General features: G+C 47.2%; 1 protein-coding gene across 1 annotated transcript in view; it reads right to left on the minus strand.

Moving 5' to 3' along the window:
* The window catches only part of LOC121847590 (plasma membrane calcium-transporting ATPase 2-like), a 212,731-nt gene extending 186,784 nt beyond the window's left edge, over positions 1–25,947 (minus strand). Inside the window, exon 1 of the mRNA XM_042329410.1 lies at positions 25,799–25,947. The gene's annotated coding sequence lies outside the window, so the exon portion shown is untranslated. The remainder of the gene's footprint in view (positions 1–25,798) is intronic.
* Positions 25,948–26,485: the final 538 nt, after the last annotated feature.

Below are 26,485 nucleotides of genomic sequence, written 5' to 3' on the forward strand. Positions count from 1 at the left end.
GCTGTATGGATCAGTAGGTACAGCATGGTGCTGTATAGATCAGTAGGTACAGCATGGTGCTGTATAGATCAGTAGGTACAGCATGGTGCTGTATGGATCAGTAGGTACAGCATGGTGCTGTATGGATCAGTAGGTACAGCATGGTGCTGTATGGATCAGTAGGTACAGCATGGTGCTGTATGGACAAGGTTTGGGGGTTTAATTCGATCAAAAAAATTGCAAAATGATTTGGAGGATCCCGTCTGTGAAATAGCATATATTATACAACAGGAGGCTGTTGGTTTCATATCCTGTCTCTCAGGTACCAGGTTGACACCCGGAGGTCTTTTAATTATAATTTATTTTGAGATGATTATTAGTCTCATTATTAAACTCTATTTTCTAATGTTGTCAAATTATAAAACAGGAATGAACCTTTTCACACACACACACACACACACACCCCTACCTCCTCTCCTCAAGTCCCTGGCCCATCAGGCCCAATCAATGTCGGTGCCAGAATTCCTGTCCATGCAAGCTGTGCCACGGCTGTCAAATACAAGTTAAGAAATGTCTCTCCAGGAAGACTGATCAAGAGGCTGCAGCGAGCAGGTGGATTACACAGGTAATTCACAGGTATTGCTATTAATAATGCATTGCACAGATGGCTTCGTTTGGAGACGGCTGCCTGGGCTGCGATGCCGATGTGTTTCGTATCTAATGCTGGGAGTTATAAAGCCTAAAGTCAGCCAATCAGAGCAAGGAAGAACAACCTATCCACCTGTCAATGGAGAGAAATACTAAGTCAGTGTCTTGTTCGTGGACCATTGTCTCGGTATGTATTTCCAGATAGGCAGAAGGTGATTTGAGAAGAGTGTTTCATTCTGCTGTCTCTATATTAATCACGTGTGTGTGTGTGTGTGTGTGTGTGTGTGTGTGTGTGTGTGTGTGTGTGTGTGTGTGTGTGTGTGTGTGTGTGTGTGTGTGTGTGTGTGTGTGTGTGTGTGTTTCTATAGAAATAAAAAATTACTTGGAGATCAGTTTAATTTTATTTTAGTTTTCAGAACTGATTTGTTAGTTTTTATTTATTTTCATTTGTATAAAAAAATATTTGTATTTTGTTTTATATAACTGACTCAGTTTTAGTGTAAGGGACAGAATGAATGCGTGGCCCAGGCTAGGAGACGTGTAATTAGAGGTATAATTAGAGGTTCACCAATGTTATTGTTTTTTAAGATGGTCAAATTACTTTTTCTAATTTGGAACACAGAAACTAGAGGCAATGATTAACTTGGTCAAAACTGAATGGCATTCGATTGGCCTACAGAGGGCACTATTATAAGCAGTCTCCCCTAAACCTTCATATGTGTACGTAGGTGTCTTTCCTCATGCTGGGGAAAGGACCCATGAGATCGGTCAGGATATATTTTCCTCCGTCTTGAAATTTTTTGGAAAACCTTTTGAAAAAGATTCACTCCAGATGTGGTCTTTGGACTCATCACAATAGTCCCTGAAGAGTTGGAGAAAATAATGTTGATTCATTCAAAGATGGCCACTCTATACATATTAGCACATACGCTAATATGCTACAACAACAACAACAACAACAAAAATACTCCCCAAAGATCTTCTCATGAACCACATGACACCAGATGTGCCATGTGCAGTACGTCGGCCCATGACTTAGTTTGAGAAAAAGCTAAAGGGATTGGGCAAACAAAGCCTGAGGTATTGATTTTTTTTTTTTTTAAATCACATTGTGTGTGTCCTTTTTTTAAACCACTGTAAATCCACTCCACACTGACCTATCAACGTGAAGCGTGTCATCCCTATCACGGACGTCCTTGTGGTACTGAGAGATAAACGTGGTAAAGATTTCACTGATTGCACATGAAACGAAGATCATTTCGACATGATAGAGCGCTTGGTTTGTTCTCCAACTGATCTTGTGATCCTTTCTGTCATCCTGTGAACCCCTTTCATTGCTGCTCACAGCAATTTGTTGGTGTGTTTTCTAAGGATGTCTTGGTGGGGTGGGGGGGCAGTAATACATAAGGTGATGGCTCAGGTCATAGGTTAAGTTTAACGGGGCGATAAGCAGCTGCTACATCCATTTCTAGACTTAAGGATTCTTGAAGAATAGGACTTATAAATGCCTCATGAGTTCAATTGTCGTCCTCCATCAGAACCCAGGTAGCCATGCTGGTATGATATCCTCGATACCATATTGTGCCCTTGAGCAAGGCACTTAAACCCCCACAAAGGCCGCCCACAGCTCTCCAAACCTGTATATGTGTCTTTAGGAGGGGTTGAAAGCAGAAGTCACATTTTGGTTGGACCTTCTGTGCAATTGACCAATTAAATTATCTCAATCTCTAATCTATAAATGTAAACTTGTTTTACTCCAATATTTGTAAATAAAGTTAATTAAACAAACACTTGTAAAGCTTCAAAACATGGTTAAAACTATATTTATAGTTATATATAGTTACCCATGAGGCATCATGGATTGTCAGTCCTTGTATCAATAACTCTGTCTATGCATTTTAGAGTGGTTAGATTTCTCCAGCCCTCAGCTTTTTACTGAAACATTGGCAGGGAAAACTTGTTATTGTTTCAACTGCTTATAAATTAATAAACTGAATCTCAATGTGACCTGGATTTAAAAAGAATAGAGCTGAGACTGATGCCAAAAAAATATATTGGAAGGAAACTCTCTCTCGCCTATGTTCACACTCGTCCAATAATCTTTCCTCAGTAGGACAGTTAGCTACTGATAACTACTGATAGTGATGTAGTCTTGTATATCCCAGACCTTGGAGCGTTGTAAATTAGTCAAGCAACCCGTCTCTCTAGAGAAACTAGGTGACCGGAAACATGACCGAATACAAACAGTGTAGCTATTCCCTTCGCAAGGCAATCAAACAAGCTAATGCCACTTTTACATGCTTACATACCCGACATTACTCATCTCATATGTATATACTGCACTCTATACCATCTACTGCATCTTGCCTATGCCGTTCTGTACCATCACTCATTCATATATCTTTATGTACATATTCTTTATCCCTTTACACTGGTGTCTATAAGGTAGCTGTTGTGAAATTGTTAGGTTAGATTACTCGTTGGTTATTACTGCATTGTCCGAACTAGAAGCACAAGCATTTCGCTACACTCGCATTAACATCTGCTAACCATGCATATGTGAGAAATAAAATTTGATTTGACTAATAGTGATGCTACACTAGGCCTATTTGAGACCATCTCCATTCACCCACCAGATTCAGTAGCTTGAAAACCCCCAAAAGCTTGAAAACTCCATTGAAACCACATTGAAAACCCCATTGAAACCACATTGAAAACCCCATTGAAACCACATTGAAAACCCCATTGAAACCACATTGAAAACCCCATTGAAACCACATTGAAAACCCAATAGTTTGGAATAGAAAAGAATACAATATAATATAATAGCTTAGAATGGAACAGAATAGTTCAGAATATAATAGAATAGTTTAGAATAGAATATAATAGTTCAGAATAGAACGTTTAGAAAATAATAATATAGTTTAGAATAGAAGAGTTTAGAATAGAACGTTTAGAAAATAATAATATAGTTTAGAATAGAAGAGTTTAGAATAGAACGTTTAGAAAATAATAATATAGTTTAGAATAGAACAGAATTTTATCTGTTCAATCTGACTACTAAATCTGCTGTCTCATCGGCCCAACCAGGCAATTTATAAACTTAATAAATCTCCATCATAAAAAGCATCTAGAAATGATCTCGCATAAGATTTTGTTTTCAACAGCGAAGATTTGTATAAAACCTTGCTGTCTGTTTCTCTGAAATGTACAACATTGTTTTAATATTCATATTCCTTCTCCAGCTGTCCCATAGTGGTGTTCCCGAGTGGTGCAGCAGTCTAAGGCACTGCATCCCAGTACTAGAGGCATCACTAAAGATCCTGGTTTGATCCCGGGCTGTATCACAACCGTCTGTGATCAGGAGTCCCATAGGGCGGCGCACAATTGGCCCAGCATCACACGGGTTAAGGGAGGGTTTGGCCGGGGAAGGCCATCGTTGTAAAACTGACTTGCCTAGTTGAATAAAGGTTAAATTAATGTATAATAAAATAGTAATAAATGTGTTGGTAGTCGGGATGAGACAGACAGGCTTTTCTCAGCCAGTCGAAATCATGAATCGGGATCATTTATATGGATATATACAAAGAACTATCAACAGAAAACTGGTAAAACTAAATTAAGCGTTCGCAGTCTTTTAGCTTCAGTTTGAAGTGATTGTGTTAGCTGTGTCGGCTAGCTCCTCCGTCCTGACGATAGAGCACATTTTCTATGCCAGGCGAAATCATGTCTCTTTAGCTCATTGGATGTCGCATGGATGTATCCAATTACATGTCACTAGAAAACAGCTTAAACAAATGCAAATGCAGCTACTTTGTTGTTATTCTGGCTGCACTGTTTGACATGACTGTAAGTTAGCTGTAGTTGGCTAACTAGCTAGCAAGGGATAAGAACGTTGCCAGCCAGTATGGCAATGGGACATTTAGAATGAACGACTGGGTTGAGTCTCTGGCAACCGAACCAGTAGAACGAAGGACCAGCCGGCTTGGGTAGCAACGCTAGATTTGTTTCTGGACTATATTTTGTGGAAGGATGAAATAGTATGAATAGATTCTTCAAAATAATAATTTTTAATGAAAATATGTAAATCATTATTTGAATATTTTGGCAACCCGTTGTATAAAAGTAATTGAAGCTGGTATTTGGAGGATATATTGGCACAGTTTGCAACACCCATATCTTCCAAACACCGTCTTCTCTGGCATTATCACTTAAATACAATACAACATAATACAATAGTTTAGACTGGTATCTTCCTAGTTAGATAGATATAGAAATAGTGTAATTCCTATCAAATGACTTGACCTTGCACTAGCTGCAGGGCTGTGTACGTATGTGGTTTAGATGGTATTCAGAGAGAGGAGAGTTGATGAATGAGTCATAGCAGCAGCAGCCTTCTGCAGTGTGTGTGTGTCAAATCAAATCCCATTTCGTAAAACAACAGGTGTAACAGTGAAATTCATGTCCAACAACAAGATAAGATAAAGCTTTGCAGGAGGAATAAATACAGAGTAAAAAAATGAATAAAAATTAAGGGCAAAAAAAGTAGCCGTAGCGAGTCGATGAGGTACGAGGTTATTAAGGTACAAGGTTAGTGGGGTTATTGAGGTACGAGGTTATAGAGGTTATTGAGGTACGAGGTTATAGAGGTTATTGAGGTACGAGGTTATTAAGGTACGAGGTACGAGGTTGAGGTTACTGAGGTACGAGGTTATTAAGGTACAAGGTTGAGGTTACTGAGGTACGAGGTTATTAAGGTACGAGGTTGAGGTTACTGAGGTACAAGGTTATTAAGGTACAAGGTTAGTGGGGTTACTGAGGTACGAGGTTATTAAGGTACAAGGTTGAGGTTACTGAGGTACGAGGTTGAGGTTACTGAGGTACGAGGTTGAGGTTACTGAGGTACAAGGTTGAGGTTACTGAGGTACGGGGTTATTAAGGTACAAGGTTAGAGGGGTTATTGAGGTACGAGGTTGAGGTTACTGAGGTACGAGGTTGAGGTTACTGAGGTACGAGGCTGAGGTTACTGAGGTACGAGGTTATTAGGGTACAAGGTTAGTGGGGTTATTGAGGTACGAGATTATGGTTATTGAGGTTATTGAGGGAATTTTCTGCCATTCAAATCCTTGGGCGAGCCTCCTAAGCGTTTTTTCGGGGAATCTATGTCCAAACAGTGTAAATGGAAAAATATGTAAAGGACTAAAACCAAATAGAAAGAATGTAGAAAAGATAATGGAACTATCTAATTCTAACAATTCAATATTTGAGAACTAACAATCTCCAAAATAAAAGTAGACATTCAGGAAAAATTAAAAATTCCATAAACTATGAATTAGGCAGTGTTGATTAGTCAAGGCAATGTGCATACAATTCTGGTTTAAAACTTCAACATTTTCTCTCAGCTCCATGGTAGAATGTAAAATTGCAGATAATGAGCTTTCAAACTGAAATGACATGAAGAAATACGTAAAACTGCAAGAAATTGGCTTAAAAATGCAAAATGTCTCTACACCACCAAGATTGTGGGCTCCTAAAATGGTATCTACGAACCACTGCTACCACCCCTTTTAGATCATGAAAAAACCCTGGATGGTATATACTTATACAGTTGAAGTCGGAAGTTTACATACACTTTGGTTGGAGTCATTAAAACTAGTTTTTCAACCACTCCACAAATTTAAACTCAGTGCCTTTTTGCTTGACATCATGGGAAAATTAAATTAAATCAGCCAAGACCTCGGAAAAAAAAATTGTAGACCTCCACAAGTCTGGTTCATCATTTGGGATCAATTTCAAAATGCCTGAAGGTACTGTTATATAAGTAATAATATCAAGCATCACTAGCAGACCAACACTCTGGTTAAACCGGATGCCCTCAGATAACTCTGGGCCCAGTGTCCTCAGTCAAGTCTAGAGCCTGTGTGCAATAACATGATTATCCGAAGGACACACAGCTGCCACCACGCAAATATACTCCCTGTAAAACTACAAAGAGCAGCCTGCAACAATAACGAGCTTAGAAGTGCCAAGCTATCTCACTGACATTGACCCTTTCATGCACTCCTGCATAAACAGGAAACACCTGCGCCTAAAGCAGACACTGCTAGTTTCCCCTATCTTTCGTTCCTAGACACACAAACATCTCATAAAGCACTGTACACTCACACTCTACCCCCCCCTACTGGTCGGGTGCCAAGAGCAAAGGACTTTGCTGTGCACCAATGGGGCCCGCTCAGGCTAGAGCCAGGCCCACCTCCAACTCTTCAGGACCAGTCAGAAGATCAACACGAGAGACTCCACCTACATTATTCTGTGTATACATTCTGATGTAAACTCTGGCTGAGGGGCCTAATTATTCTGACTCCTCACAGAGTCCCATTCCTTAGGTCCGTGCACGATAAACGGCAGGACAAGATATCTTTGACTCAATAAATTGCCTTTTGATACACCTGATTCCACTCTGTCCAGCGTCGTTGTTTTGCATTCCCTCTCCAGTATGTAAACACCAACAGTACCAATTTCATCTGTACAAACAATAGTACGCAAGTATAAACACCATGGGACCACGCAGCCGTCATACTGCTCAGGAACGAGATGCGTTCTGTCTCCTAGAGATGAACATACTTTGATGCAAAAAGTGCAAATCAATCCCAGAACAACAGTAGAGGACCTTGTGAAGATGCTTGAGGAAACAGGTACAAAACTATCTATATCCACAGTAAAACGAGTCCAAAATCGACATAACCTGAAAGCCCGCTCAGCAAGGAAGAAGCCACTACTCCAAAACCTCCATAAAAAAGCCAGACTACGGTTTGCCACTGCACATGAGGACAAAGATCGTACTTTTTGGAAAAATGTCCTCTGGTTTGATGAAACAAAAATAGAACTGTTTGGCCATAATGACCATAGTTATGTTTGGAGGAAAAAGGGGGAGGCTTGCAAGCTGAAGAACACCATACCAGCCATGAAAAACGGGGGTGGCAGCATCATGTTGTGGGGGTGCTTTGCTGCAGGAGGGACTGGTGCACTTCACAAAATAGATGACATGATGAGGAAGGACAATTAAATCAAATCAAATCAAATTTTATTTGTCACATACACATGGTTAGCAGATGTTAATGCGAGTGTAGCGAAATGCTTGTGCTTCTAGTTCCGACAATGCAGTAATAACCAACAAGTAATCTAACTAACAATTCCAAAACTACTGTCTTATACACAGTGTAAGGGGATAAAGAATATGTACATAAGGATATATGAATGAGTGCATATATTGAAGCAACATCTCAAGACATCAGACAGGAAGTTAAAGCTTGGTCGCAAATGGGTCTTCCAAATGGACAATGACCACAAGAATACTAGCAAAGTTGTGGCAAAATGGTTTAAGGACAACAAAGTCAAGGTATTGGAGTGGACTTCACAAAGCCCTGACCTCAACCCTACAGAAAAAGTGTGTGCAAGCATGGAGGCCTACAAACCTGACTCAGTTACACCAGCTCTTTCAGGAAGAATGGGCCAAAATTCACACAACTTATTGTGGGAAGCTTGTGGAAGGCTACCTGAAAAGTTTGACCCAAGTTAAACAATTTAAAGGCAATGCTACCAAATACTAATTGAGTGTATGTAAACTTCTGACCCACTGGGAATGTGATGAAAGAAATAAAAGGCTGAAATAAATCATTCTCTACAATTTTTCGGACATTTCACGTTCTTAAAATAAAGTGGTGTTCCTAACTGACCTCGGACAGGGAATTTCTAACTAGGATTAAATGTCAGGAATTGTGATAAACTGATTTTAAATGTATTTGGCTAACTTCAACTGTAGGTGGGGGTAAAGTGACTAGGCAACAGGATAGATATGACAGTAAAGATATGTGGTGAGTCCTGAATGAGGTCCTGGGTGGCAGGGAGCCCGGTTCCAGTGATGTACTGGGCCGTACTCACCACCCTCCGTAGCCCTTTGCAGTTGCCCTGCCAAGCAGTGATGCAGCCAGTCAATTGTGCAGCTCTAGAATGTTTTCCACCTCCTGACGTGCACTCTTCACAACTGTGAGGACCATGTTAATACCTTAGTGATGTGAACTTGAAGCTCTCGACCCGCTCTACTACAGCCCTGTCGATGTGGATGGGGGCGTGCTCGCCCAACCATTTCCTGTAGACCATGATCAGATCCTATGTCCAACTAGCTCTCACAGTCTCACGTAAAGGACTTAAACATTCACCATGTTTCACAAGTGTAAAATGTTGAAGTTTTTCCAAACGTCAAATTTATAAGTGTTGATCATCATCATAAGTTGATCATTTAACTCCAATTTTTGAAGGTTAGGGTTAAGTTCAGGCATTCAATCTGAACGCTTAAGGTTAGGCATTAACTCTGAAAAGGTTAAGGTGTGGGTTAAGGGGCAACAGGTAGCCTGGTGGTTACAGCATTGAGCCAGTAACAAAAAGGTTGCTGGATCAAATCCCCGAGCCGACAAGGTACAAATCTGTCATTCTGCCCCTGAACAAGGCAGTTAGATAACCCACCGTTCCCTGGTAGGCAGTCATTGTAAATAAGATTTTGTTATTAACTGACTTGCCTAGTTAAATAAAGGTAAAATAAAAAAGATTTTTGAGAGTCTTAAAACCAAATACTCAAAAACAACTTAGATTCAACCATTTAACCTCGGCACTGGAGGCAGATGCTTAAACCCGTCCACCATCCCTGTCCAGAAAAACCAAAACCCACTTGAAGGTAACAGTTCACTTCTGCCCCTAGTGGCTGGTTTATACATCATCTCCCGACGTCCTCAGACAACGGATGGACATCGAATACTGAATTGTATCTGGCTGCCTTTGTCTTGCTGATGTTGAGGGAGAGGTTGTTGTCCTGGCAACAGACTGCCAGGTCTCTGACCTCCTCGCTAAAGGCTGCCTCATCATCATTGGTGATCAGCCCAACCACCGTTGTGATGTCAGCAAAATTGCTGATGGGGTTGGAGACGTGCGGGGCCACGCAGTCGTGGGTGATCAGGGAGTAGAGGAAGGGACTAAGCACACACCTCTGAGGGGCCCCGTGTTGAGGATCAACGTGGCAGATGTGTCGTTGCCTACCCTTATCACCTGGGGGAGGCCCGCCATGAAGTCCAGGATCCATTTGCAGAGGGAGGTGTTTAGTCCCAGGGTCCTTAGCTAATTGATGAGCTTTGAGGGCACTATGGTGTTGAATGCTAAGCTGTAGTCAATGAACAGCATTCTCACATAGGTATTCCTTTTGTTCAGGGGGAAAAGGGCAGTGTGGAGTACAATAGAGATTGCGTCATCTGTAGATCTGTTGGGGCGGTATGCGAATTGGAGTGTGTCCAGGATGTCTGGGATGATGTTGTTGATGTGAGCCGGGACAAGCTTTTCAAAGCACTTCATGACTACAGATGTGCTACAGAGCCGTTGTCAGTTAGACAGGTTACCTTGGAGTTCTTGGGCACAGGGACTATGGTGGTCTGCTTGAAACAAATTGGTATTACAGACCGGTGTGTGTGTGTCCCTATGACATGGGGACATGTACAGTGACAGGCTGGCAGGCAGGATACTGTTAAAAGTTTAATCTGTTATCCTACTGAACCCCAGGTAGCCAAAGTACTCCAGGGTCGTATTTATTAGGGCACACAAAGGAAAGTTTTAATACCATAAAAATGGAAAGGAGCGTTTTGTAAGTCAAGGAAGTATTTTTCCGTTCGTTTGTTTGTTTCCTAATGAACACGGCCCAGGACACAACCCAGGAGATGATCCAGGACATGACCCAGGACACGACCCAGGACACGACCCAGGAGACGATCCAGGACCTGACATGTCTCTGTACTGCAGTCAGGAAGTACTCCAGGAAATGGATGTGACTTCTGCTGCAGTGGGAGACATTTTAATCATCTAGTTACCATTTTAAAAAGTGTTCCATATGGGTTCTTCGGCTGTCCCCATGGGAGAACCCTTTTCGGTTCCAGGTAGAACCATTTTGTGTTCCATGTAGAACCATCTGTGGAAAGTGTTCTATATGGGTTCTTCGGCTGTCCCCATGGGAGAACCCTTTTCGGTTCCAGGTAGAACCATTTTGTGTTCAATGTAGAACCATCTGTGGAAAGTGTTCCATATGGGTTCTTCGGCTGTCCCCATGGGAGAACCCTTTTCGGTTCCAGGTAGAACCATTTTGTGTTCCATGTAGAACCATCTGTGGAAAGTGTTCTATATGGAACCCAATAGGTTCTACCTAGAACCAAAAGCGTTTTACTTGGATCCAAACTAGGGTTCTTCAAAGGGTTCTCCAGTGGGGATTTGACAGCAAATAAAATTCACCTTGATCTATCAAAGAGAAATACAGTCAGCCTACAACTTAACCACGGACTGCATCCCAAATGATTCCTTATTACCTTAATAGTTCTCTACTTTAGAGCCCAGCTAGGAGGCAGTCTCCTCCACTACCACCTTCAGAGCAGAGCCCAGCTAGGAGGCAGTCTCCTCCACCACCACCTTCAGAGCAGGGCCCAGCTAGGAGGCAGTCTCCTCCACTATCACCACCTTCAGAGCAGAGCCCAGCTAGGAGGCAGTCTCCTCCACTACCACCTTCAGAGCAGAGCCCAGCTAGGAGGCAGTCTCCTCCACCACCACCTTCAGAGCAGAGCCCAGCTAGGAGGCAGTCTCCTCCACTACCACCTTCAGAGCAGAGCCCAGCTAGGAGGCAGTCTCCTCCACTACCATCCTCAGAGCAGGGCCCAGCTAGGAGGCAGTCTCCTCCACTACCACCACCTTCAGAGCAGAGCCCAGCTAGGAGGCAGTCTCCTCCACCACCACCTTCAGAGCAGAGCCCAGCTAGGAGGCAGTCTCCTCCACTACCACCTTCAGAGCAGGGCCCAGCTAGGAGGCAGTCTCCTCCACTACCACCTTCAGAGCAGAGCCCAGCTAGGAGGCAGTCTCCTCCACCACCACCTTCAGAGCAGAGCCCAGCTAGGAGGCCGTCTCCTCCACTACCACCTTCAGAGCAGGGCCCAGCTAGGAGGCAGTCTCCTCCACTACCACCTTCAGAGCAGGGCCCAGCTAGGAGGCAGTCTCCTCCACTACCACCTTCAGAGCAGGGCCCAGCTAGGAGGCAGTCTCCTCCACTACCACCTTCAGAGCAAGGCCCAGCTAGGAGGCAGTCTCCTCCACTACCACCTTCAGAGCAGGGCCCAGCAAGGAGACAGTCTCCTCCACTACCACCTTCAGAGCAGGGCCCAGCTAGGAGGCAGTCTCCTCCACTACCACCACCTTCAGAGCAGAGCCCAGCTAGGAGGCAGTCTCCTCCACTACCACCTTCAGAGCAGAGCCCAGCTAGGAGGCGGTCTCCTCCACCACCACCTTCAGAGCAGAGCCCAGCTAGGAGGCAGTCTCCTCCACCACCACCTTCAGAGCAGAGCCCAGCTAGGAGGCAGTCTCCTCCACTACCACCTTCAGAGCAGGGCCCAGCTAGGAGGCAGTCTCCTCCACTACCACCTTCAGAGCAGAGCCCAGCTAGGAGGCAGTCTCCTCCACCACCACCTTCAGAGCAGAGCCCAGCTAGGAGGCAGTCTCCTCCACTACCACCTTCAGAGCAGGGCCCAGCTAGGAGGCAGTCTCCTCCACTACCACCTTCAGAGCAGGGCCCAGCTAGGAGGCAGTCTCCTCCACTACCACCTTCAGAGCAGGGCCCAGCAAGGAGACAGTCTCCTCCACTACCACCTTCAGAGCAGGGCCCAGCTAGGAGGCAGTCTCCTCCACTACCACCTTCAGAGCAGAGCCCAGCTAGGAGGCAGTCTCCTCCACCACCACCTTCAGAGCAGAGCCCAGCTAGGAGGCAGTCTCCTCCACTACCACCTTCAGAGCAGGGCCCAGCTAGGAGGCAGTCTCCTCCACTACCACCTTCAGAGCAGGGCCCAGCTAGGAGGCAGTCTCCTCCACTACCACCTTCAGAGCAGGGCCCAGCTAGGAGGCAGTCTCCTCCACTACCACCTTCAGAGCAAGGCCCAGCTAGGAGGCAGTCTCCTCCACTACCACCTTCAGAGCAGGGCCCAGCAAGGAGACAGTCTCCTCCACTACCACCTTCAGAGCAGGGCCCAGCTAGGAGGCAGTCTCCTCCACTACCACCACCTTCAGAGCAGAGCCCAGCTAGGAGGCAGTCTCCTCCACTACCACCTTCAGAGCAGAGCCCAGCTAGGAGGCGGTCTCCTCCACCACCACCTTCAGAGCAGAGCCCAGCTAGGAGGCAGTCTCCTCCACCACCACCTTCAGAGCAGAGCCCAGCTAGGAGGCAGTCTCCTCCACCACCACCTTCAGAGCAGGGCCCAGCTAGGAGGCAGTCTCCTCCACCACCACCTTCAGAGCAGAGCCCAGCTAGGAGGCAGTCTCCTCCACCACCACCTTCAGAGCAGAGCCCAGCTAGGAGGCAGTCTCCTCCACTACCACCTTCAGAGCAGAGCCCAGCTAGGAGGCAGTCTCCTCCACTACCATCCTCAGAGCAGGGCCCAGCTAGGAGGCAGTCTCCTCCACTACCACCACCTTCAGAGCAGAGCCCAGCTAGGAGGCAGTCTCCTCCACCACCACCTTCAGAGCAGAGCCCAGCTAGGAGGCAGTCTCCTCCACTACCACCTTCAGAGCAGGGCCCAGCTAGGAGGCAGTCTCCTCCACTACCACCTTCAGAGCAGAGCCCAGCTAGGAGGCAGTCTCCTCCACTACCATCCTCAGAGCAGGGCCCAGCTAGGAGGCAGTCTCCTCCACTACCACCACCTTCAGAGCAGAGCCCAGCTAGGAGGCAGTCTCCTCCACCACCACCTTCAGAGCAGAGCCCAGCTAGGAGGCAGTCTCCTCCACTACCACCTTCAGAGCAGGGCCCAGCTAGGAGGCAGTCTCCTCCACTACCACCTTCAGAGCAGAGCCCAGCTAGGAGGCAGTCTCCTCCACCACCACCTTCAGAGCAGAGCCCAGCTAGGAGGCAGTCTCCTCCACTACCACCTTCAGAGCAGGGCCCAGCTAGGAGGCAGTCTCCTCCACTACCACCTTCAGAGCAGGGCCCAGCTAGGAGGCAGTCTCCTCCACTACCACCTTCAGAGCAGGGCCCAGCTAGGAGGCAGTCTCCTCCACTACCACCTTCAGAGCAGGGCCCAGCTAGGAGGCAGTCTCCTCCACTACCACCTTCAGAGCAGAGCCCAGCTAGGAGGCTGTCTCCTCCACCACCACCTTCAGAGCAGAGCCCAGCTAGGAGGCAGTCTCCTCCACTACCACCTTCAGAGCAGGGCCCAGCTAGGAGGCAGTCTCCTCCACTACCACCTTCAGAGCAGAGCCCAGCTAGGAGGCAGTCTCCTCCACCACCACCTTCAGAGCAGAGCCCAGCTAGGAGGCAGTCTCCTCCACTACCACCTTCAGAGCAGGGCCCAGCTAGGAGGCAGTCTCCTCCACTACCACCTTCAGAGCAGGGCCCAGCTAGGAGGCAGTCTCCTCCACTACCACCACCTTCAGAGCAGAGCCCAGCTAGGAGGCAGTCTCCTCCACTACCACCTTCAGAGCAGAGCCCAGCTAGGAGGCAGCCTCCTCCACTACCACCACCTTCAGAGTAGGGCCCAGCTAGGAGCTATCAAAGCCAGGCTGTATCTTCCACATGGTATCCCCTCTATTCCTGCATCACTATCTGCAGCAGCTGGCCCAGCTGCTCTGGGACCATTTTACCTCCCTCCCTCCCTCCCTCCCTCGCTACCTACCTACCTCCCTCCCCCGCCCTCCCTCGCTACCTACCTACCTCCCTCCCTCCCTCGCTACCTACCTACCTACCTACCTCCCTCCCTCGCTACCTACCTCCCTCCCTCCTTACCTCCATCCCTCTCTCCCCTACCTCCCTCCCTCGCTACCTACCTACCTCCCCCTCTCTACCTCCCTCCCTCTCTACCTCCCTCCCTCCATCCCTCCCTACCTCCTTCCCTCCCTCCCTCTCTACCTCCTTCCCTCCCTCTCTATCTCACTCCCTCCCTCCGTCCCTCTCTACCTTCCTCCCTACCTCCCTCCCTCACTACCTCCCTCCCTACCTCCATCCCCCCCCCTCCCTCCCTCCCCTAACTCCCTCGCTACCTACCTACCACCCTCCCTCTATACCTCCCTCCCTCTCTACCTCCCTCCCTCCCTCCCTACCTCCCTCCCTCTCTACCTCCTTCCCTCCCTCTCTACCTCCTTTCCTCTCTCTCTATCTCACTCCCTACCTCCCTCCCTCCCTCTCTACCTTCCTCTCTACCTACCGCTTTACATAGTACGTGCAGGAAACCTGTAGACTGGTATTCTCCACTGTAAAACTACACATAAAAAAAGCCCCTTTTGATTCAATCTTCCTACTAGTACTGTACTATATGAAGTGGTATCAGTTCAACAGCAGTATAAAGCTGAAGGTTTTGAGGTGAACAGTCTTACGTAAAGGGACTGAGGGCTTTCTCCTTCCTTAATGATGAGCCGTGTGGTTTCTAATTGTGTTGAAAGCAGCTGTCACGCTGTCACGCAACCCTCACAAAGGAGGAAGCAAACATCTGACAGCCAGGTGCAGCTAGCTCCCAGTCATTCCAGTGTAAAGACATGACAGACTGTAGAAAGAAATTCCTCACCTCTCTCCCTCACTCTCATATCTCACCCTCACATCTCTCCCTCACACTCACATCTCTCCCTCACATCTCTCACTGCTATACCTCACTCTCCTCACCTCTCTCTCTCCCTCACTCTCCTCACATCGCTCCCTCACTCTCCTCACCTCTCTCTCTCCCTCACTCTCCTCACCTCTCTCTCTCCCTCACTCTCCTCACATCGCTCCCTCACTCTCCTCACCTCTCTCTCTCCCTCACTCTCCTCACCTCTCTCTCTCCCTCACTCTCCTCACCTCTCTCTCTCCCTCACTCTCCTCACATCGCTCCCTCACTCTCCTCACTCTCTCCCCTCTCTCTCTCCTCACATCGCTCCCTCACTCTCCTCACATCGCTCCCTCCTCTCCTCACCTCTCTCTCTCCCTCACTCTCCTCACCCCCTCACTCTCCTCACCTCTCTCTCTCCCTCACTCTCCTCACCTCTCTCTCTCCCTCACTCTCCTCACCTCTCTCTCTCCCTCACTCTCCTCACCTCTCTCTCTCCCTCCTCTCCTCACCTCTCTCTCTCCCTCACTCTCCTCACCTCTCTCTCTCCCTCACTCTCCTCACCTCTCTCTCTCCCTCACTCTCCTCACATCTCTCTCCCTCACTCTCCTCACCTCTCTCTCTCCCTCACTCTCCTCACATCGCTCCCCCTCACTCTCCTCACCTCTCTCTCTCTCTCCCTCACTCTCCTCACTCTCTCTCTCTCCCTCACTCTCCTCACCTCTCTCTCTCCCTCACCTCTCTCTCTCTCCTCACCTCTCTCTCTCCCTCACTCTCCTCACCTCTCTCTCTCCCTCCTCTCCCTCACCTCTCTCTCTCCCTCACTCTCCTCACCTCTCTCTCCCTCCTCTCTCTCTCCCTCACTCTCCTCACCTCTCTCTCTCCCTCACTCTCCTCACCTCTCTCTCTCCCTCACTCTCCTCACCTCTCTCTCTCCCTCACTCTCCTCACATCGCTCCCTCACTCTCCTCCTCACTCTCCTCTCTCCCTCACTCTCCCTCCCTCACCTCTCTCTCTCTCCCTCACTCTCCTCACCTCTCTCTCTCCCTCCTCTCCCCTCCTCTCTCTCTCCCTCACTCTCCTCACCTCTCTCTCTCCCTCACTCTCCTCACCCCTCACTCTCCTCACCTCTCTCTCCCTCACTCTCCTCACCTCTCTCTCTCCCTCACTCTCACATCTCCCACTCTTCTCAATTCAATGTAAATGTATATTTAAGGGCTTTAATTGGCATGGGAAATATATGTTAACATTGCCAAAGCAAGTGAAATAGATAATAAACAAAAGTGAAATATACAATAAAAAATGAACAGTAAACATTACACTCAAAAAAGTTACAAAATAAAAAAACAAAAAAGACATTTCAAAGGTCATATTATATATACAGTGTTGTAACAATGTGCAAATAGTTAAAGTACAAAAGGGAAAATATATAAACATAAATATAGGTTGTATTTTGGGTCAGAGGGTAGTGTGTACGGCCCAGTACATCACTGGGGCCAAGCTTCCTGCCATCCAGGACCTCTATACCAGGCGGTGTCAGAGGAAGGCCCTAAAGACTGTCAAAGACTCCAGCCATCCTAGTCGTAGACTGATCTCTCTGCTACCGCACGGCAAACGGTACCGGAGCGCCACGTCTAGGTCCAAGAGGCTTCTAAAACAGCTCCAACCCCCAAGCCATAAGACTCCTGAACATTTAATCAAATGGCTATGCATAGTCACTTTAATAACTCTACCTACATGTACATATTACCTCAATTACCTTGACCAACTGGTGCACATTGACTATGTACCGGTACCCCCTTGTATATATCCATGCTATTGTTATTTTACTGCTGATTTTTAATTATTTGCTACTTTTATTTCTTCTTTTTTTTATAGATAATTTTCTTGAAACTGCATTGTTGGTTAAGGGCTTGTAATTTCACTGTAAGGTCTACTACACCTGTTGTATTCATCATTTCACTGTAAGGTCTACTACACCTGTTGTATTCAGTATTTCACTGTGAGGTCTACTACACCTGTTGTATTCAGCATTTCACTGTGAGGTCTACACCTGTTGTATTCAGCATTTCACTGTAAGGTCTACTACACCTGTTGTATTCAGTATTTCACTGTGAGGTCTACTACACCTGTTGTATTCAGCATTTCACTGTGAGGTCTACACCTGTTGTATTCAGCATTTCACTGTAAGGTCTACTACACCTGTTGTATTCAGCATTTCACTGTGAGGTCTACTACACCTGTTGTATTCATCATTTCACTGTAAGGTCTACTACACCTGTTGTATTCAGCATTTCACTGTGAGGTCTACTACACCTGTTGTATTCAGCATTTCACTGTAAGGTCTACTACACCTGTTGTATTCAGCATTTCACTGTGAGGTCTACACCTGTTGTATTCAGCATTTCACTGTAAGGTCTACTACACCTGTTGTATTCAGCATTTCACTGTAAGGTCTACTACACCTGTTGTATTCAGCATTTCACTGTAAGGTCTACTACACCTGTTGTATTCATCATTTCACTGTAAGGTCTACTACACCTGTTGTATTCAGCATTTCACTGTGAGGGTCTACACCTGTTGTATTCAGCATTTCACTGTGAGGTCTACTACACCTGTTGTATTCAGCATTTCACTGTGAGGTCTACTACACCTGTTGTATTCAGCATTTCACTGTAAGGTCTACTACACCTGTTGTATTCAGCATTTCACTGTAAGGTCTACTACACCTGTTGTATTCAGCATTTCACTGTAAGGGCTACTACACCTGTTGTATTCAGCATTTCACTGTGAGGTCTACTACACCTGTTGTATTCAGCATTTCACTGTGAGGTCTACTACACCTGTTGTATTCAGCATTTCACTGTGAGGTCTACTACACCTGTTGTATTCAGCATTTCACTGTGAGGTCTACTACACCTGTTGTATTCAGCATTTCACTGTAAGGTCTACTACACCTGTTGTATTCAGCATTTCACTGTGAGGTCTACTACACCTGTTGTATTCAGCATTTCACTGTAAGGTCTACTACACCTGTTGTATTCAGCATTTCACTGTAAGGTCTACTACACCTGTTGTATTCAGCATTTCACTGTAAGGTCTACTACACCTGTTGTATTCAGCATTTCACTGTGAGGTCTACTACACCTGTTGTATTCAGCATTTCACTGTGAGGTCTACTACACCTGTTGCATTCAGCATTTCACTGTAAGGTCTACTACACCTGTTGTATTCAGCATTTCACTGTGAGGTCTACTACACCTGTTGTATTCAGCATTTCACTGTGAGGTCTACTACACCTGTTGTATTCAGCATTTCACTGTGAGGTCTACTACACCTGTTGTATTCAGCATTTCACTGTGAGGTCTACTACACCTGTTGTATTCAGCATTTCACTGTGAGGTCTACTACACCGGTTGTATTCGGCATTTCACTGTGAGGTCTACTACACCTGTGTAGTACTACTCATGTGACACATAACATTTGATTTGAACATTTGATTTGAGTCACAGTTGTGTACTCTCTGTTTAGGGTCAGTCACAGTGGTCAGGTATTCTGCCACTGTGTACTCTCTGTTTAGGGTCAGTCACAGTGGTCAGGTATTCTGCCACTGTGTACTCTCTGTTTAGGGTCAGTCACAGTGGTCAGGTATTCTGCCACTGTGTACTCTCTGTTTAGGGTCAGTCACAGTGGTCAGGTATTCTGCCACTGTGTACTCTCTGTTTAGGGTCAGTCACAGTGGTCAGGTATTCTGCCACTGTGTACTCTCTGTGTAGGGTCAAATAGCATTCTAGTTTGCTCTGTTTTTTTGTTAATTCTTTCCAATATGTCAAGTAATTATCTTTTTCTTTTCTCATGATTTGGTTGGGTCTAATTGTGTTGCTGTCCTGGGGCTCTGTGAGGTGTGTTTGTGAACAGAGCCCCAGGACCAGCTTGCTTAGGGGACTCTTCTCCAGGTTCATCTCTCTGTAGGTGATGGCTTTGTTATGGAATGTTAGGGAATCGCTTCCTTTTAGATGGTTGTAGAATTGAACGGCTCTTTTCTGGATTTTGATCATTAGCGTGTATCGGCCTAATATGACTTATTTTTGCAGAATTCTGCAGAATCTCAATTGGGTGTTTGTCCCATTTTGTGAATTATTGGTTGGTGAGCGGACCCCAGACCTCACATTTATAAAGGCAATGGGCTCTATGACTGATTCAAGTATTTTTAGCCAGATCCTAATTGGTATGTCGAATTTTGTGTTCCTTTTGATGGCATAGAAGGCCCTTCTTGCCTTGTCTCTCTGCTTGTTCACAGCTTTGTGGAAGTTACCTGATGTTTAGGCCGAGGTACATATAGTTTTTTTGTGTGTTCTAGGGCAACGGTATCTTCATGGAATTTGTAGTCCTGGTGACTGGACCTTTTTTGGAACACCATTATTTTGGTCTTACTGAGATTTACTATCAGGGACCAGGTCTGGCAGAATCTGTGCAGAAGATCTAGGTGCTGCTGTAGGCCCTCCTTGGTTGGTGACAGAGGCACCAGATCATCAGCAAACAGTAGACATTTGACTTCAGGTTCTAGTAGGGTGAAGCCAGGTGCTGCAGACTTTTCGTTGATATATATATTGAAGAAGGTGGGGCTTAATCTACATCCCTGTCTCACTCCACAGCCCTGTGGAAAGAAATGTGTGTGTTTTTTGCCAGTTTTAACCACACACTTGTTGTTTGTTTACATGGATTATATAATGTCGTATGTTTTACCCCCAACACCACTTTCCATCAGTTTGTATAGCAGACCCTCATGCCAAATTGAGTCAAAAGCTTTTTTGAAATCAACAAAACATGAGAAGACTTCTCCTTTGTTTTGGTTTGTTTGTTTGTCAATTACGGTGTGCAGGGTGAATCTGTGGTCTGTCATATGGAAATTTGGTAAAAAGCCAACTCAACTAGTCTGCTGTTCATGATTATGTAGAGGATTTCCCCAAGGTTACTGTTGACGCATATCTCATGGTAGTTATTGGGGTCAAATTTGTCTCCACTTTTGTGGATTGCGGTGATCAGTCCTTGGTTCCAAATATTGGGGAAGATGCCAGAGCTGAAGATGATGTTAAAGAGTTTAAAAGTATAGCCAATTGGAATTTGTCTATATATTTTATAATTTCATTGAGGATACCATCAACACCACAGACCTTTTTGGGTTGGAGGATTTGTATTTTGTCCTGTAGTTCATTCAAGGTAATTGGATAATCGTAGAAAACCTGGTCGTCTTTAATAGTTGATTCTAAGATTTGTATTTCATCATGTATATTTGTTCGTTGTTATAGAGCCAATCAGATTGGAGAAGAGGTTGACCCATACATCACAGTTTTGGATAGATAACTCTTCATGTTGCTATTTGTTTAGTGTTTTCCAATTTTCCCAGAAGTGGTTAGAGCCTATGGATTCTTTACTTACATTGAGCTGATTTCTGACGTGCTGTTCCTTCTTTTCCCGTAGTGTATTTATGTTTTGTTTTAGTGATTCACCACAGTGAAGGCGTACACTCAGGTTTTCTACGTCTGTATGTTTTTGGTTGGACAGGTTTCTCAATTCTTTAAGTTTTTGCATTCTTCATCAAACTATTTGTCATTGTTGTTCATTTTCTTTGGTTTTCTGTTTGTAATGTTTAGATTTGATAGGGAGGCTGAGATGTCAAATATACTGATTAGGTTTTCTACTACCAAGTTTACACCTTCACTATTACAGTGGAACGGTTTGTTCAGGAAGTTGTCTAAAAGGGATTGAATTTGTTGTTGCCTAATTGTTTTTATTAGGTTTCCAGACTACTTTTTTTCCATCTATAGCATTTCTTAATATTACTCAGTTCCTTTGACTTTGATGCCTCATCATTGAGTATTGCTCTGTTCAAGTAGACTGTGATTTTGTTGTGGTCTGATAGGGGTGTCAGTGGGCTGACTGTGAACGCTCTGAGAGACTCTGGGTTGAGGTCAGTGATAAAGTAGTCTACAGTACTACTGCCAAGAGATGAGCTATAGGTGTACCTACCATAGGAGTCCCCTCGAAGCCTACCATTTACTATGAACATACCCAGCACGCGATAGAGCTGCAGGAGTTGTGACATGTTTTTGTTGGTTATGTTGTTGTAGTTGTGTCTAGGGGGCATATGGGTGGGGGATTGCTGTCACCTGCAGGCAGGTGTTTGTCCCCCTGTGTGCTGAGGGTTTCAGGTTCTTGTCCGGTTCTGGCATTTAGGTCGCCACAGACAGGTATATGTCCCTGGGCCTGGAAATGATTGATTTCCCCCTCCAGGATGGAGAAGCTGTCTTCATTAAAATATGGGGCTTCTAGTGGGGGGATATAGGTAGCACACAGGAGGACATTTTTCTCTGTTGAGATATTTTCCTTTTGAATTTCTAGCCAAATGTAAAATGTTCCTGTTTTGATTAATTTAATGGAATGAGTTAGGTCTGCTCTATATCAAATTGGCATACCCCCTGAGTCCCTTCCCAGTTTCACACCTGGTAGTTTGGTGGATGGGACTACCAGCTCTCTGTAATCTAGAGGGCAACCAGTGGGTTCATCTCCTCTATACCACCCACCTGGTAGTTTGGTGGATGGGACTACCAGCTCTCTGTAATCTAGAGGGCAACCAGTGGGTTCATCTCCTCTATACCACCCACCTGGTAGTGTGGTGGATGGGGCTACCAGCTCTCTCTAACCTAGAGGGCAACCAGTGGGTCCGTCTCCTCTATACCAGGTTTTACACCTGGTAGTTTGGTGGATGGGACTACCAGCTCTCTGTAATCTAGAGGGCAACCAGTGGGTCTGTCTCCTCTATACCACCCACCTGGTAGTGTGGTGGATGGGGCTACCAGCTCTCTGTAACCTAGAGGGCAACCAGTGGGTCCGTCTCCTCTATACCAGGTTTTACACCTGGTAGTTTGGTGGATGGGACTACCAGCTCTCTGTAATCTAGAGGGCAACCAGTGGGTCCGTCTCCTCTATACCACCCACCTGGTAGTGTGATGGATGGGACTACCAGCTCTCTGTAATCTAGAGGGCAACCAGTGGGTCCGTCTCCTCTATACCACACACCTGGTAGTGTGGTGGATGGGACTACCAGCTCTCTGTAATCTAGAGGGCAACCAGTGGGTTCATCTCCTCTACACCACACACCTGGTATTTTGGTGGATGGGACTACCAGCTCTCTGTAAACTAGAGGGCAACCAGTGGGTTCATCTCCTCTATACCACACACCTGGTAGTTTGGTGGATGGGACTACCAGCTCTCTGTAACCTAGAGGGCAACCAGTGGGTTCATCTCCTCTATACCACCCACCTGGTAGTGTGGTGGATGGGACTACCAGCTCTCTGTAACCTAGAGGGCAACCAGTGGGTCCATCTCCTCTATACCACACACCTGGTAGTGTGGTGGATGGGACTACCACCTCTCTGTAACCTAGAGGGCAACCAGTGGGCCCATCTCCTCTATACCACCCACCTGGTAGTGTGGTGGATGGGACTACCAGCTCTCTGTAACCTAGAGGGCAACCAGTGGGTCCGTCTCCTCTATACCATGTTTCTTGTAGGATGACAATGTCTGTATTTCCGATTTATTTTATGAAGCCCAGGTTCCTGCTCTTTAGGCCAAAGGCAGATGACCTCAGGCCTTGGATATTCCAGGATGATATAGTGAAGGCTTTGTGTTCCATAAAGTGTCCAATGTTGTTGGTCGTGTGGTTTGGCCTCAGACCAGTAAGTGTGAGCAGAGCCTGCTGAGCATCTGGTACATGCCATTGGCTTGGGCTGGTGTAAGAGCGGGGGTTGGTCCTGTTTGCCTGCTCACAGCTTGGGCGTATGTGTGAATTTTATGTTGAGGCCCTATTTGCGGGAGTGGGGGCATGGGGTGGGAAGGAGGGGCATGAGGGGCTGATGATTGGTTGGGGTGGGGGTGTTGCTGGTGGTGCTGTGGTCTGGATGGAGTTTCTCTCTCTCTCTCTCTCTCTCTCTCTCTCTCTCTCTCAATTCTGGTTGTGGAGGTCACAGCTATCCATCCCCGAAGGACTACATTCAATGGTCTAGTTTAACCTCTACATACTGTAACACCATGGTCTAGTTTAACCTCTACATACTATAACACCATGGTCTAGTTTAACCTCTACATACTGTAACACCATGGTCTAGTTTAACCTCTACATACTGTAACACCATGGTCTAGTTTAACCCTCACATACTGTAACACCATGGTCTAGTTTAACCTTCACCTCTACATACTATAACAACATGGTCTAGTTTAACCTCTACATACTATAACAACATGGTCTAGTTTAACCTCCACATACTATAACACCATGGTCTAGTTTAACCTCCACATACTATAACACCATGGTCTAGTTTAACCTCTACATACTATAACACCATGGTCTAGTTTAACCTCTACATACTATAACAACATGGTCTAGTTTAACCTCTACATACTGTAACACCATGGTCTAGTTTAACCTCTACATACTATAACACCATGGTCTAGTTTAACCTCCACATACTATAACACCATGGTCTAGTTTAACCTCCACATACTATAACACCATGGTCTAGTTTAACCTCTTCTAAAGACAGCAGAAATGGCAAACACCATCCCTTAGTCCACAGACAGACAATAGTTACATTCATCTGTACCATTTCAAGTTTCCAAGGGTACAGGAAAGAGAGGACATACTGTTAAACAAGCTGTTTTTTTATTATATAGCATGAGGTTGCTCTATCCCACACAGAGCGGAGCTCCACAGTAGAGGCATGAGGCTGCTCTATCCCACACAGAGCGGAGCTCCACAGTAGAGGCATGAGGCTGCTCTATCCCACACAGAGCGGAGCTCCACAGTAGAGGCATGAGGCTGCTCTATCCCACACAGAGCGGAGCTCCACAGTAGAGGCATGAGGCTGCTCTATCCCACACAGAGCGGAGCTCCACAGTAGAGGCATGAGGCTGCTCTATCCCACACAGAGCGGAGCTCCACAGTAGAGGCATGAGGCTGCTCTATCCCACACAGAGCAGAGCTCCACAGTAGAGGCATGAGGCTGCTCTATCCCACACAGAGCGGAGCTCCACAGTAGAGGCATGAGGCTGCTCTATCCCACACAGAGCGGAGCTCCACAGTAGAGGCATGAGGCTGCTCTATCCCACACAGAGCGGAGCTCCACAGTAGAGGCATGAGGCTGCTCTATCCCACACAGAGCGGAGCTCCACAGTAGAGGCATGAGGCTGCTCTATCCCACACAGAGCGGAGCTCCACAGTAGAAGCATGAGGCTGCTCTATCCCACACAGAGCGGAGCTCCACAGTAGAGGTATGAGGCTGCTCTATCCCACACAGAGCGGAGCTCCACAGTAGAGGCATGAGGCTGCTCTATCCCACACAGAGCGGAGCTCCACAGTAGAAGCATGAGGCTGCTCTATCCCACACAGAGCGGAGCTCCACAGTAGAGGTATGAGGCTGCTCTATCCCACACAGAGCGGAGCTCCATAGTAGCTGACCTGAACAGCGAGAGCTGAAACCTAATGCAGGAAACCCTTCAGAGAGACAGGTCAGAGCAGCTAGAGGACTGAATCAGCTTCTAGAGACCAGCCAGGCATCTCCACAGCACACCACATTCCTGAAAGGTTTCATTCTCCACATGCCGCCATGTCTCTCCCCAACTATTAAACACACTCCTGGTACACCACAGTAACCTGCTTACCTACTAGCCAGCCTGTGTCCCTGTCTGCCTGCTTACCTGCTTACCAGCCTGCCTGTTTTCCCTTTCTGCCTGCTTACCATCCTGCCTGTGTACAACCTGAACTGTTCACCACTGTTGTCCATTTTCCCCCTCTCACCGTGCTCCCTCCCTCTGTGCTCCCTCACTCCCTGCTCCCTCACTCCCTGCTCCCTCACTCCCTGCTCCCTCCCTCTGTGCTCCTTCACTCCCTGCTCCATCTTTCCCTCTTTCCGTGCTCCCTCTCTCCCTGCATCCTCTCTCCTTCTCTCCTTGCTCCCTCTCTCCCTGCATCCTCTCTCCTTCTCTCCTTGCTCCCTCTCTTCCTGCTCCCTCTCTCCCTGCATCCTCTCTCCTTGCTCCCTCTCTCCCTGCATCCTCTCTCCTTCTCTCCTTGCTCCCTCTCTCCCTGCTCCCTCTCTCCCTGCATCCTCTCTCCTTCACTCCGTGCTCCCTCTCTCCCTGCTCCCTCTCTCCCTGCATCCTCTCTCCTTGCTCCCTCCCTCTCCCTGCATCCTCTCTCCTTGCTTCTCTCCCTGCTCCCTCTCTCCCTGCTCCCTCTCTCCCTGCTCCCTTTTTCCCTGCATCCTCTCTCCTTGCTCCCTCTCTCCCTGCTCCCTCTCTCCCTGCATCCTCTCTCCTTGACTCCCTTCTCCCTCCGTCTTGCTCTGCACGGGAGCTAAGCTTATACTCGCTAGTCATATAACACCCCAGACGGAGAGAAACATGCTGTAGTGTAGTAAATAGCACAAAGAAGGCAGCAGCAGCAGCAGTGGCATTGACATTAAAGCATTACTTACTTGGATGCTAGCTAGCGATGCAACGATATCATCTCAAATCCAGTAGAAAAGATAGGAGAGAGACTGCTGTTCATAGGTAACCTGGAGCTCACTGTTCACTCACCACACAGAGAGAGTCAGCGGTGTACCATGGAGTGTGTGTGGTGTGTGTGTGTGTGTGTGTGTGTGTGTATGTGTGTGATCAGAGAAGTGAGAGAGAATGTCCTCGTCTCACAGAGCAGTGACAACTCTTCCCCCAGGGACTGCGGGGGGGCGGGGGGGGCGGGAGGGGGCGGGAGGGGGCGGGGGGGGCGGGAGGGGCGGGGGGGGCGGGAGGGGACGGGGGGGACGGGAGGGGACGGGGGGGGGAGGGAGGGGAGGGGAGGGGGCGGGAGGGGGCGGGGGGGGGGACGGGGGGGGGGGCGGGAGGGGGCGGGAGGGGGGGGGGGGCGGGAGGGGACGGACGGGGGGGCGGGAGGGGCGGGAGGGGCGGGGGGGGGGGGGGACGGGGGGGGGGGAGGGGAGGGGGCGGGGGGGCGGGAGGGGCGGGAGGGGACGGGAGGGGACGGGGGGGCGGGAGGGGGCGGGAGGGGGCGGGAGGGAAGAGTGGAGGGGGAATGGAGAGAAAGAGGGAGAGAGGGGGGGAAGGGAGATGAAGAGAGAGGGAAGGAGGGAGACAGAGAAGGAGTGAGAGAGAGAGTGTGAGGG

The sequence above is a fragment of the Oncorhynchus tshawytscha genome, linkage group LG02, assembly GCF_018296145.1.
Source record: "Oncorhynchus tshawytscha isolate Ot180627B linkage group LG02, Otsh_v2.0, whole genome shotgun sequence".
Taxonomy (NCBI): Eukaryota; Metazoa; Chordata; class Actinopteri; order Salmoniformes; family Salmonidae; genus Oncorhynchus; species Oncorhynchus tshawytscha.